At 43.7% G+C, this 14,719-nt stretch overlaps 1 pseudogene across 1 annotated transcript in view; it reads right to left on the bottom strand.

Moving 5' to 3' along the window:
• LOC149452327 (matrin-3-like) overlaps positions 1 to 14,719 on the bottom strand; it is a 106,228-nt pseudogene that overhangs the window by 34,411 nt on the left and 57,098 nt on the right. Inside the window, exon 8 of the transcript XR_016314891.1 lies at positions 5,160 to 5,339. The product of XR_016314891.1 is annotated as a matrin-3-like (transcript). The remainder of the gene's footprint in view (positions 1 to 5,159; positions 5,340 to 14,719) is intronic.

The raw sequence follows: 14,719 nt of genomic DNA, 5'->3' as shown, positions 1-14,719 counted from the left end.
CATCCTCTGGAACTCACTACCCCAATCCATCAGACTGTCACCTACCATCCTCACCTTCAGGGGCACCCTGAAAACCCATCTCTTCAGGGAAGCCTACCCCACCCTCACTTAAAGCTCGAAAGAGCAGGGCCCTTGAACCCCTCCTGTATTGTTTTGTTACTGTATTGTCCAATGTACTGTCCCCCACTACAATGTACAGCGCCGAGCAAACCTTTTGGCACTATATAAATACTGTATTACAATAATAATAATAAATCATAGCACAGTATTCTGTCCCGAAATATATACAGTCAGGTCCATAAATATTGGGACATCAACACAATTCTAACATTTTTGGCTCTATACACCACCACAATGGATTTGAAATGAAATGAACAAGATGTGCTTTAACTGCAGACTGTCAGCTTTAATGTGAGGGTATTTACATCCAAATCAGGTGAACGGTGTAGGCATTACAACAGTTTGCATATGTGCCCCCACACGTTACGCTTCAATCAAATACTTGCCTGAGCCCGATCTCGATCCAGCTCTGTGCCTGAGAGCAGCAGCACTGCACTCTCTCCCTCTCAGGAATCATCGATCCAGCGATGTGCTCTCGGGTCTCTTCCTCCTCACTGGCTGAGGCACAGTCTAGAAAGAACGCTTACTTTGCACATACATACTAAAGTGATTGTAAAGGTTCTGAGTTTTTTGGGTTTTTTTTTATATAACAAACATGCCTTACTTAACTGGGGGGGGGGGAGGGCATTCAGCATGAGGGAGGAGCCAGGAGTGCCAGTGGGGGACCCAAGCAGAGGAGGATCGGGGCTGTCCTGTGTAAAACGATTGCACAGAGCAGGTAAGTATGACATGTTTGGTTTTTTTTAACAATCTGAACATTAACAATTGCATGAATTTGTATGTGCAACGAAAAAAGTTATTTTTAGACTGCACCAGTTGTTTAGTACCAATAGGCGCTTGTTAAGTCAGAGGAGTTTCCGGTGCTGCTAGGCAAAAGCTAGTATGCACCACATCAGTAAGTGAGCCCACAGTAGAAAACACATGGTGTGAAGCCTTAGCATGTACCTCAATAAATGCAGGAGGTGAAACATCCTCTGCATCAATCTCACTTTCCTCAATATGAAAGGGTATTAGCATGTCCGGGAAAGAAGTTGCAATAACCGAGGTGCTGACCGATGCCATACCAACAAAAGGGTCTATAGGGTCTGGGTGCCACAGCCTTGAACCTGTACAGCACCATGCCACTAACTAGAATAATTGCACCACATTCCAAGGTGAGCAACAAACGCAGGGGACCAAAGTAAAACAATACAGGCTAGTCCCCATGGCCAGGTATAGTTCCCAAGATGTATATCAATGGTAACTGATGAAGAAACTGCAAGTAAGTCCTGACACAATGAGCAGTTGGATCTTGATAAAAAAGTGTCAGTCAAAGCAGAGAAGAAGAAAAAAAAAAAAAAGTTTAGAAAATTTCTCCATAGGAGATGTCCATCAGCTGAGGACACTAGTAAACTCAAACAGCTTAAACAGCCGCCAATCAGCAAAGCGCCTTCTCCTTAGAATACTTAGGATTAGGACAAAAAGATGGCAACACAATATCCTGATTCAGGTCGAATGAAGAAACCACCTTGGGTTAGGAAACGCACAGAGGCTTCAGCACCACCTTAACCTTGTGTAGAACCAGAATAATGCAGCCAAATCAGAAATCCTGTGAGTTAAAGTAATGGCAACCAAACAGACAGCCTTGCATGTAAGGAGTGACAAGGGAATTTCTCAGAGAGGTTCATACGGCAATTTCTCAGAAGGGTTTATAAGGAAAGGCCTGCAAAACAGAGAGGACCAAGTTAAGGTCTCAAAGAGACAAAGGGGGACTGGACAGGCAGAACAATTCATGTGATGCCCTGCACAAAGGATTTTAACAAATAATGTGTTACAGAGACCTATCACATCTCAGACAAGGACATCTCCATACCAGCCTGGGGAAAAGACAAGATGTGTCCCAAGGCATACTCTGTTAGGAATGAAACATATGAGTCTCACACCAGGCAAAAAAAGGCTTTCCATTAACAGTAGTACACCTTCATGGAGGTCGTCTTTCTTGCTTTGAGGAGTGTAGGGACTATATGCCATGCCAATAAAGCCAGCAACTATAAAAGGAGGATAGAAGATCAGACCTTTCAACAAAACTGGCCATTCTGGTATAATTCATGACTGTAATAAGAGATTTACCAAGAGAAAGAAGCTGTAGTGGAGGGAAGGCAGAGATTGGGGAAAAATTATCACGATGAGTTATCAGGACATGTAATGCAAAACGCCCGACTATACCTAGTTCAGGACACAAACTTGTCCACATATGGTTACCCTCATCACAGACTGGATTCAGATTCTGATGGCTCAAAGTAATTTTCTATGCCAATAATATATAAAACAGCGGAAAGGGATGGAATGTGAAGTTCTGCCCAAAGCAAGATCAGGTCTGCCGACCTGTACTTAGGACTCAGATGCATCAGTGGATCCAGAGACATTTGTCCCATACCCACAGGATACTGAGCTTAGGCATAGGGGACTAAATCAAATAGGCGACTACCATCTTCTCCTGCACCTTCATGCAGGCCCAAATCATGGTACTTTGCAATGACCTTAGGAACACCACCTGGGATAGAAGAGACAAGCATTTCTTATACAGAAACAAAACCATTGCCTATGCCATGTCAGTGATTAAGCCTAAGTATTCCACCCCGTGAGTCAGAACCAAGACCAATGTTTGAAGGTTCAGCACCTAATTGAACCTTTCCAGGACTTGCACCCCCTGCTGGATATTATTCATCAGTTACTGAGCTGATTGCTCCCTGAGAAGCAGGTTGTCCAGGTACTCACAATGGGAACACCCTGGGTCCTCAACAACTTTAAAATAGGAGCCAAGCCTCCAGGGGACATGGACAGGCTGAAAGACAATGCCACATACTGACAGTGGTGATCCTCAACTGCAAAATTGCTGAAACCATTAGTGAGGCCAGAAAATCTGGAGGTGTAGCAATAGTATTTATATCGATGCCTGAAGTCCCCCTGTCAAAGCAAAGCAATCACTGATTGGTTGGAAGAGGACTTGCTTCCAAGCTCAAAAGTATTTTTTTTACAAAACTGGGAGGCAGACTTGTGCTTAGAGTCTGAGGCGGTCGTATGCAAAAGAAACTCTTCTTGGATTCTGAAGGCATCACCGGTTCTTACCTTCATCTTCTTCTTAAATGGTAACAGCATACTTTGAGAAGTACCACCAAACAGCACTTGGGCCATAGGATTCTACAGTGGTTTCAAGCCAGTGAGAACTCCTATGAGATGATTTCACAAAAAAAGAAAGGACTGCAGAAAAAAACCTTCCTTGACATAAAGGAAGTGGAGGATTGTGCCCCTGAGACAGTGGAAAAACAGATAAGGGTAAGGGATTCAGAGGTAATCTGCCCCTTCAAGGAGCCGCTCCAGGGCAAACTGTGCAGGGGGACCTCCCTATCCTGAGGGATGTGTGAGCCTACCCTATCATTTCCGCTCCCCCCCTTGCAAAGTGTAGGCACAAACCAGAACACTGAAGTGGTGGTCAATTCCTCTGACCAAGTGTCCCCAGATGCATGCTAAGCCATGCAAGTGCTGTGTATCAATAGCAGAAAGGCTGAATGTACTGAACTTTAGGAGCTGAAAACTGATGCTGCTTGCTCAAGGGAACTGAAATAATGGTGCTCACAAATGCATAGACATGTGTTTTGATATCATAGTGCAGTTCTGCCCCTTCTGAACGCCTGCAAAACAGACCCATGAATCATAAACACCCAGGAGATACATTGCCACCAGATTCTCTTGGTGCAGAAACACTCAACAGTACAGGTTGCATAGCCAGCAGGGCCCTCTCTTCTCCCATCACGGCAGGCATGGTCCCACAGGGTCTTCAGAGACTCGACTTCCCCTCCAAGTAACCACTGCCCTGGACCTGTAAAGCACCCTGCCAGCGAGTTCTCCTGGTACACTGTAACCCTGGAGATCGTGGTTCATAAAATCCCTTGGATGTGGGGTCCGAATATAGTCCTTCATGCACCGCTGGCCGCAAGGACCAATCCAGAGGAAGCCCTCCTCTACTACATCATGTGTGTTAGAAACAGACCAGGAATTAGAAGGAACCAAAGTTCACAAAGGAACACTTTCAGAGACATAGGAGGGCACATCCATAACCTAAGGTCACTAGTTAAAAGCGGAGGCTAATCTGAGCTGGGAAGAAATATGCCTGAGGAGGGATCGCTCTCTTTTTGGCCAGTGTCCCTTCACCTAGAAGATGGCAACATAACCCAAGTTGTCATGAATATGAAGTCCCCTGTGTCTGGTGATGCAAGATTAGCACAACCTTACTTCTTCCTTGCTACATAATGTTTGTGAGCTGGCAGGGAAGTTGTGTTTGCCATAAATAAGCTTCTCTCAAACAGGGTGGCCAGGCACCCTGCGGTGCCTTGAGTTTTCTTCAGGGGTGCCTTGGCACATTAGCTGAGTGATTGAGAAAAACTGAGGGATAAGAGAAACGTTGGAATACTACTCCGTACCAGTGTGCAAAAGTGTATTTGCTTTGGAAGAATAAATTACCTCTAATGTTGGGTGTCCTACATGTGTGGATGTTGCTTCGTTATTTAAAACTATTAGAATAGTTTTTCACATTCTAGAATGGGGTGCCTCAAGACTTTTAAAGGGTGCCTCGGGAACTGTCCATAATTTTACAAGGTGTCTTGACTAAAAAAAGGTTGAGAAACACTGTCATATATAACCATGCCTGTACTGTGCTGGTAGATTTCATTATCAGTTGTAAAATTAGGTGTGCAGAAGTGTTTGTTCTAACAAAGCATGGTCTCTCAGATTTGTCCCACCAGTTTCAACCTTCTCCCTACATTGCCATCTGTCAAAGCTGCCCATAGAGTCCTATATATAATACTGCTCCAAAGAGTCATCCAATCTGGTAAGAATTATTTTTTAAAAGTATTTTTCATAGATATGCTACAGGATTGGGAACACAAATATATTATAGTGGGGGTTTCTAAAATTTGACTGCTAAGCTGGAAATACAGTTTGTGTGTTGCTTTCATTACTCCACAAAGGTCATGTGAATGAATAGAAAATGTGTATCATACCTGATTTTTCATTCTCATCAGTATGTAGGTCTTCACTTTTCCATAGGCCTCAGCCAGCTCTATTACTGCACTGTCAGTATAGCCCGATTGTGGAAGATTAGAAAAGTGTATGACACGACCAAGGCCTGGTTTCTCCTCTGATTTTGCCTCTTGTGTTTGCTCAGCCTTTTCTTCGCATTTCTATAGTTTTCAAGTGTTACAAGAAAAAGATGGTAAGTAGATAAAATGTACATTGTAACTCTTTCACAGTTAAAGCAAATGTGAGAAAAGCTTTAAGAAGTTAAAAGTTGCACAAAAAGGGATTGTTTTAGTTAACGTACACTGATGCCTACAGCAGAAGCTGGACACTGGGGTAAAAAAAAAAACCTACTACCAGCATGCCTTAGTTTTGTGGGAGCAGTACAAAGAGCATGATCAGGAGACACGGAGAGGTGGAACCTGTGTCCCTCAATGAACTGCGATGAATGTCATGACTAGTGCAAAAACAGAACAGTAGCCTGATGCTGAAAAGCCCAAGAAGTGCTCACAGATCTAGTAGAGCGTATCTTGACAGGAAAAAGGTGGAACCCGATCCTTAAACCCATAGGCTTGAAAGTGGAGATATGTCTAAGCCACCACGAAAACAGTGAAACGAGAGGCAGGTTCCCCTTCCCGGGAACCAATAGGAATGGCAGAGTCATTCTTTCTAGTGGAAGACGCTATGAGGAAGACATGAACAGCACAACCTACATCCAGGCAATGGAGCAAATTTTTCAACAATAAATGCCTCCTTGTGAGTTAGGCTGGAAAGGAAAACATCCTTTTGATAGTTTCAAAGGGCAGTTTTTGAAGTGCCGAAAGAACTAATTCTAGTACTCAAGTCACTGGGGAGCACACAGGAGGAGCCATGCGATGAGAAGCTAGCAGTCTTTGGAAACAAGATCACAAGGGCAGAGTGGGCCTCTGATGTCGCCGAGGACCAACCGCAAAAAGGCCAGGACTCATCCCACAGAGAAATTTCTGCAATTAGAGTCTCTCCTGGCACCAAGGAAGGGGATTCCCTAGCTTTCAGTCATGAGAATTTCTGATTCAGAGAAGCCCCTGACCCTCGAAACCTGGGCTTTAAAGCCAGCAAACAAAGTAGAATAGTAACTCATTCCTTGGGACAGAAGGTCCCAACAATCTGGACAGGCCCATAGAACATTTACCAAGAGACTAATCAGATCGGAATACCACATCTGCCTGGGCTAGTCTGGAGCTATGAAGAACACTGGAATGCCCTTATTTGGATCCTCCAGAGCAGAGGAGGAAGGAGTTTTAGGGTAGGAAAGGCACACATCAGGCTTTTAGGACCCATTGGCCACCATTGCATGCAAAGTTTTCTCCAGAGGATCTCTGCATCTTTTTTGTTAAATCTAGAGGCCAGGAGGTCCACTGCCAGCTAAGAAAGTCTGCTTGCCAATTGGTAATGTAAACAGCGAGAAGGCTGGAACATGGGGCTGTGCTCACTTCCTTCTACAGCAAGATTTCCTCCCTCATGATTGATGTGCACCACTGCTGTGGTGGTGTTTGACTGACTCCTGACTCCCATCACAATCCAGTCATGGTGTCTAGCAATGTAGGGACAACAGTATTGTCCAAAGCTCTACAAAGCTGAATGGAAGACAAGATTCCTCCAATGCCCGAGTTGCCTGAATGGAAAGGGTTTCTGGGACTCCTCCCCAACCGGGTAGGCTGGCAGCCATCATGAGGATTTTCCAAGACATCGGAAGAATGCCACCCCCCCCCCCCCAAACTCCACAGCTGGATTCCTAAGTCACCAGGCCCAGAAACAGCCTGGTTTTTGACGGCAGGCGTATTGGGCTGTCTAAGGACTGGACTGACTTGTCCCACCGCGGTAGGATGTTGAGTTGCAAGGGTCTGGAGTGGAAGTGGGAAAATAGGACTGCCTCAAAAGTGGTTAGCATCAATCTCAGAACTTATGCAGAAATGGAGAATGGGGGGACTGAAGAATTCGAGTTTAAAGACCGAAATTTCTCCTAGGAAAGAAAAGCTCTGGCTTGAGCTATATTTAGGACGGATGGTTCGAGCTACATTGCAGCTCAGAACCTGTGTCGACTGCTCTCACAAAAGCAGATCATCCAGATAGCCCATAATGGAGATGTTCTGAGAGCATAGCAAGGCTAGCACAATGGCCAGAACCATGGTGAACGCTTGCAGTGTTGAGGACAAGAAAAGTGGCAAGGCCACAAATTGGAAGTGTTGAAAACCCACAGCAAGGTGAAGAAATCGCTAATGCACTGGAAAATACGAAAGCAGTCCATATAAGTTTGCCTGACAATGTAGCATGAACCGTCCATCCTACAACCCCAATTCCAAAAAAGTTGGGATGCGGTGTAAAATCTACATAAAAACAATTATTTGCAAATCTCATAAAACCATATTTTATTCACAATAGAAAATGTATCAAATGTTTAAACTGAAAAAATTTACCATTAGAAGAAAAAAATAAGGTAATTTTGAAATTGATGGCAACAACGCGCCTCAAAAAAGTTGGGACAGAACAAAAAAAAAAAGATGGAAAATAAGTGGTACTAACAAGGACTACCTGGAAGAACATTTTGCAAGTAAATGGGTTAATTGGCAGAAGGTCAGTTACATGATAGGGTATAAAAAGAGTCAGAGTGTCTCAGAAGTAAAGATGAGCAGAGGTTCACTCATCTGTGAAAAGCTGTGCTTAAAAATTGGTAAACCATTTCAGAACCATGTCCCTCAATGTAAAGTAGCAAAGACTTTAAATATATCATCATCTACCATACATAATATCAAAAGCTTCAGAGAATCTGGAGAAATCTCTGTGCGCAAGGGGACAAGGCTGAAACACAATATTTTAAACACAAAGTTTAAAAAACTAGCATCATGGCTAAGGCAGGTTGCAAGGCAGTGTCTGCCAGAGAGAAGTTTAGGAAAGAATCTCTAATTGTGTATCGTTGGGATCCTTAACACAGACAGATTTCTCCACTGGGATAATCAACATTTGTTAAGATGGGATTTTGCTGGGTCCACTGTGGGGACAGCCAATTTCCTAACAAGAGACTCCTTGAATGAATACTTGACTGCCAACAGTTTGGGATATGTGAACATCTTATTATGCAGTTCTTGGAGAACGGCTGGGAACAGTGGGAAAGGTTTTGGTGATTTTGGGGCCCCTAAAGGATCCTAGACATGGAACAGCACTGGTGGAAATTTCAGGCTCCTTTTCAAGTTTTAACATGGTGAGTACCTCGCCATTAAGTAACAAGTCAGTCTATTTATTCCTGGGAGAAATGACAGTGGCCTGAGAATTCAAGGGTAACCTTATCAGTTAAGGATTTTGTAGACAGAAACAGATACAGTCTTTGTGACTGAAGGCTCGGAGGCCACAAGCAGATCAGAAATTTATTCGGCAGAATGCATGGATGCACGTTTATAATAACCTGCACTACTATGGTGAAATCCACCTGGGGCAGTACTGAGGAGGAAGCCATGCCTAACAGATATCCAAGGATAGCAATGCTACAAGCATAAGTAAAAATTTCCACTTGAGGGGGTGTACCAGAACATTTAGTGGATTGTAAGCTGGAAGGTTCTTGGTATTGTGGGACTGCTTCCCATGTATCTGGCATATCACACTGCTAAGCAGAGACAATGAACTTTGGGAGTACAAAACTAGGCACTGAATACTTACAAATCATACTAATACTGTTGTGATGTCCAAAAGCACACCCGTGAGGGGTGGGAATGTGCAAATGAGACCAAACAGAATAGGAATAACTGAGAAGAACTCACCTGAGGCAGGAACATACGCCCGGTAAAACTTAGCAAATGCAAGAGCAGAGGACCAGGTGGCCGGCTTACAGACCTGAGAAACTGAGGCCCGATGTTGAAAAGCCCATGAAGCACTGACACTTCTGGTGGAGTGAGCCTGATTATTTGTTGAATCCAGCTAGCAATTGTGGATCTAGAAGTAGGCCTATCCCTTCTGGGAGCCAGCAGGCAACACAGAAAAGGCGTTAGATTGATGAATGAAGACTGTGGCTGTAAGGAAGACTTGCAAATCCTTAAACACATCCAGGCAATAGACAGCAATCTCCTTAGGATGATTTGGAGCTGGACAAAAAGGATGGCAACACTATGACCTGGTTTAAATGAAACAGCAAAAGCAACCTTGAGAGAGAGAGAGAAAGAAAAATATGCTGAACAGGTTCAAACAGGGGCCCCTCAAGGACCGATAACACCTGATTACAGTTCTAGGGAGGTAACAAGGAGCATACTAGTGCAACAATGTAATCCATGCCTTACACAAAGGCTCTGACTAACGAATGGGACGCTATTGGTCTCTGAAAAAGCAATGCCAAGGCAGTTACTTGCCCCTTTATAGTCCTCAGGGCTGAAGGATGGATAGAACCCATGGCACAGAGCATTTCCTGAAATTAAACGTTTCCTTTTCTCCCCAAGCAAAGTATACTTTTCATGTGCAGTGGTAAACTCTAAACCCTATAGGCTCTTGCATCTTCAGTAAAGTGGGAATTACAGTGTGCATATGCCCCTGTCCCTCAGGGCTTGGGCTTCAACAGGACCAAGCGTTCAAAACCAGCAACTGTGAAGCAGGATGTAACAGGACCTTGAGAGAGATGGTCATGATGGTCTGGTATAGTCTTCAGAGTCCGCTAGGGCTCTGTGTCCACACACTGTCTTCCTGGGCTAATTCAGTGCAATGGAGTAGAGGGGTCCAGCACTGAAGAGAAAATCACTTGCCTTGAGCACCAGGACGTTGACCAGCATCTGGGCTCCCTCTGAAAACCACGTCCCCTGAACTGACAGGGAGTCTAGGACTCCTCCCCCAGTCTTACAGGCTGGTGTCTCTCATCAGTACTTCCACACCATAAGCATAAAGGATTTCTGACTCCAGCACTGCGCTGAAGAGAACCATTCGAAGGCTAATCAGATCTTGGTGCTTAGGGACATGAGCGATCCAAAAATAGAGTCCTTTTGTCCCATGCTGTCAGGACGTCCAGTGTACAGAATTACCTCGAAGGAGAGTACCATCAACCCCAGCACCTTTATGCAGAAGCAAATGAAAGGGCATTCCAGGGAACTCTACTTTCATAACTTAGACTGAAGGGCTTAATGTACGAAGAGAGTGCACCCTTCTTTTGCTTTTCTTCACCAGTACCAAGGTTTCCCGATCTTTCAAGTGCTGCACCTCAGAGAATGACAGATACAGTACCCCCAGTCAGCATTAATATTTGAGTGCTGGTTTTGTTTTCCTGGAAAACTGGGGCCAGTACTTTTGTGAACAGTCGCAGTACCGTGGCCAGGCAAAAAGGCAGAACCATAAACTGAAAAAGTTTTTCCCCTCAAAGTAAAGCTGGTGGAGGTATGCATCCTTGATGGCCACAGAATCCTGCAAGCCTCCACATGGAGGGAAGCAACTAGTGATCATATAGATTTCTTACAGAACTTTTGATCATGTATGAACATAAACATGGCTGCTTTTTTATTGGATACAGTGTGCTTATTTAAAAGGTATCAACCGTGGTGGAGGCAAGACACAAAACTCCAGCCTGAACAATACTTTGAACCCAGACATCAGAGATATCTCAGGTCCAAATGGCTGTAAAGACTGCCAAACTACACCACACTTGACATGGGGTGCCCCTTCTTTGGGAATGTTTGCTGCCAGTCCTAGTGTGCTTGGGGTTCCAGGACTTTTTCCAAAAGGAAGTTTTCTGTTTTACCTCCAAGTACCATAAAGATCAAAAGAAACCCTTCTTCGGTCTAGACGAAGACCACTTTATTCACAGGACTTCAGCATGCTCTTTGCTTCTATTATTTTTTTGGATAAAGGTTTCCAAGCACATCCACAAAAAAATATATTCACCTTTGAAAGGTATACACTCCAACTGCATCTAGCAATGAAGCCCTATTGACCTCCATTTTAACCACAGCCCTCGCCTCATGTACGCTGACATAAGCTCCAGGTGAGAGAGTCACCGGAGAGAATCTCCCAAACCATCCACACAGAAGCACAACACTTCAAGGAAAAGCTCCAAATGCTAACTGGCTGATGATCTGGACCTAAGGGTTCCAGGTATTTTTGCCATGCACTTTGTCCATACCAGCAAAGCCTGACAACTCCCCCAGAGATGCAATGGTAGGTTGCATGGTTGTACGGGCCATAGGAAAGTATGCTGCAAAAAGGGACTCAATTTTTTTTTATCCACAAGGTCCTTAAACACTGGTAGATTATCAACCAGAACTGTAAGGGACTTAAAGTGTTATTAAACCCCCAACATTAAATCAGTCTGTATATGCAGTAAAGCATGCTTGCTATACTGACTGTGGAACCTAAGAGGTTAATCCTCTGCATTGTGTAAAAAGATTGTTTGATCCTTTCTTCTCTGCCCCTCCTTGTTGAAATGACTGCCTAATACAGACTGAATCCATAGTGATATGCACATGCTCAGTTTGGTGTGTATTGCTAGAGGGTTTTTTTTCTTGGGAGAGTGCATGTGATCAGCACAGGGCCAATCAGCACTGTCCAGACAGAAGGTCCACATCCTCCAAGAAAAAGAAAAAAAAACAACTCCTACAAGCTGTAACCAGTGTTCTGCTGAAGTCACAAGACTGCTCTAACTGTTGATGAGAAAAAGGTATTTAGTAGTTTATTTACTAAAATAAGTGCATTTCCATGTTGTGTGTACTGTGGAAGACCAGATAAAGTGAATGCAGGGTCCGGGGTTTAGTATCACTTTAAGTAGAACATCACAGGTCCCACCCACTTTTTGCAAAAACCTCTACCAGGTATTGTTGCGTGAACTGCTTGGGGAGGAGTGTACACTTTGATTGGATGGGCCCTTGTGCTTGTACAGCTCCTCTTAAGGACTTGGTTTGGAAGCTTTCCAAGACCCCAGCCCTGATACCTTATGCCCTCAAAGGTTTCGGTAGCAACAGTTTCAGGTTTACATGGGCTACCTCTGTGAGAAGACTAGCTGTGGACTCTTGAGATTCTTGCACCTTGGAGGGGTCCGCTTCTTCTGACCCTCCCTCCTACACTTCCAACCCAAAAAAGCATGGTAAGGGAAGTCACACGGTAGTTCCAGCTGAGAGAGTGAGCTCCTTCAGCCAACTCTCTGCAAATCCTTACATGTATTTAGCATTTGTTTATACACAGTGGAAAAGGCAGATAATTCCTCTTTGGACATGAAAGTACCTGAGGAAGCCCCGAAGGAATTAGTAAAAAAAAAAAACGATGTGTCTGAAAGCCAGAGCCAGTTTGAGGTCCCATAATTTAGTTTGTAGAAGGAAGTCTACCACCTTACATAGTTAGTCTGGCTGAAAAAAGTAGCTCTGATGAAGAAGGTATGGCCTTCGAAACGCGTCAACTGTACTGAGAGTCTGCCCCCATGATGGGATTCGCGCTGGCTCCTTATCTTTGAAGTCCCTTTGAGGACTTACATGCCTGATTTTATTCGCTGTTTGAGTACCATTTTCTAATTAATACATTTTGGTTACTGAGGTAATGCGCAAGGTTGGTGCGCTTCTCGTTTTTGTTTCACTTTGAAAAAAAGACAAAGTCCATCCAGTTCAACCATAAAAAAAAAAATAAACATTAAAAAAGTTATAATCCTATACCCACAGTTAATCCAGAGGAAGGCAAAAAAATCAAGCAAAGCATGATCTAATTTGCTCCTGCCGGGAAAAAAAAAAATTCCTTTCTGATCCACTGAGAGGCAAATCAGATGGTGTCCAATACGTGGCCGTGCCTGCGCACTGACACCATGGGGAGAAATCATCACCCTTTTGTGGAACAAACTGTGTGGCGTGGGTGTCCAGCACTGAAAAGCAGATACCATCAATGAACCCCAAACCAGGACGATGCAGCTCACAGGTGCAGCGGAGAAGGTAATGACCATGCCTGAGTTACCCAAATGCGCAGAGGCAGAGGACAGCCAACAAAAAAGACACTTTACAGTTCAATCTTTACCTTACACTGGTCAGGCATACCCTGCAGGGTATTCAGGAATAGTGCTCTGCCCTAGTAGACCACAACCCTAGATTTGTACAGCACCCTGCCAGCTAGCACAAGGTGACCACCATACACAGTATCCAGTGCAAAACAGCTTACAGGCCTTCCCTGTTCATCCAAGATTAAACTATAAAAAGTGTGGAAATCTTAAAAAACCATCAATCATTAAAGTATAACTAAAAAGGCAAAATGTTTTTTTTAGTTTTGGACAAAGTAGAGATGGACTAGAACACCCATTAGGCTTCTATTGCAGTTTGTGCCACCGTTAACCACTTGAGCTCCAGAGGATTTACCCCCCTTAATGACCAGGCTTCTTTTTGCTACTCGGCGCTGCACTAATTGAACTGATAATTGCGCAGTCATGCAATGCTGCACCCAAACGAAATTTACGTCCTTTTTTTCACACAAATAGAGCTTTCTTTCGGTGGTATTTGAACACCTGTGCGCTTTTTATTTTTCACGCTATAAACAAAAAAAGGCCAAAAATTTTGAAGAAAAACAATATTTTTTACTTTCAGCTATAAAAAATATTTAGTAAACTCAAAGTTGGTTATAAATTTAGGCCAAAATGTATTCTGCTACATGTTTTTGGTAAAAAAAATCCCAATTAGTGTATATTGATTGCTTTGTATGAAAGTTATAGCGTCTACAAACTATGGTATAAATACTGCAATTTACACCATTTTTCTGCTATACAGCGCTGCGCTAGTTTAACGGACAATTGCGCGGTCATGCAATACGGTACATAAATGAAATTTACATCCTTTTTTTCCCCCACAAATTGAGCTTTCTTTCGGTGGTATTTGATCGCCTGTGCGGTTTTTATTTTTTGCGCTATAAAAAAAAAGGCTGACAATTTTGAGGAAAAAGAAAACAATATTTTGGACTTTTTGCTATAAAACATGTCCAGTAAAAAAAAAAAGCAAAAATCAAATTTAGTCATAAATTTCTGCCAAAATGCATTCTGAGACATGTCTTTGCTAAAAAAAAAACCAAAACGTGTAAATTAATTGGTTTACGTGAAAGTTATAGCGTTTACAAATGGCGGGAAAGATACTGGGATTTTTAATTTTTATTTATACTAATAATGGCGCCGATCAGCGACATATAGCGGCAATCAGCGACATATGACGGCGACCAGCGACTTATGGCGGGACTGCGGCGGACATTTTGACACTGGGGGGGAGCTGACTTGGGGTCACTGACATCCCCAGTGACACCAATACAGTGATCAGTGAAAAAACCCACTGAAACTGTACTAATGTCACTGGGGAGGAAGGGGTTAACATTTTTAGTGTTCACTGTGTGAGGGGAGTGTTTTACTAAGGGGCGGGGGTGTGTACTGAACGGGGGGAGGGAGGGGGGAGCTGATCCAGGGAGAGAAACTGTATTCTCCCTCTGCAGCTTGGCGGCGAACTGTCACAGAGCAGGCTGTGTGTAAACAATGCAGCCTTGCTCTGTTTCAGTGTTCACCGCTCATCGCGGGAAAACGGCCGGTAAAAACCGTCCG

This window comes from Staurois parvus, unplaced genomic scaffold (genome assembly GCF_062004578.1).
Source record: "Staurois parvus isolate SC_StPar_1 unplaced genomic scaffold, SC_StPar_1.0 ptg000479l, whole genome shotgun sequence".
NCBI lineage: Eukaryota > Metazoa > Chordata > Amphibia > Anura > Ranidae > Staurois > Staurois parvus.
This window is presented reverse-complemented; position numbering and strand designations above follow the sequence as displayed.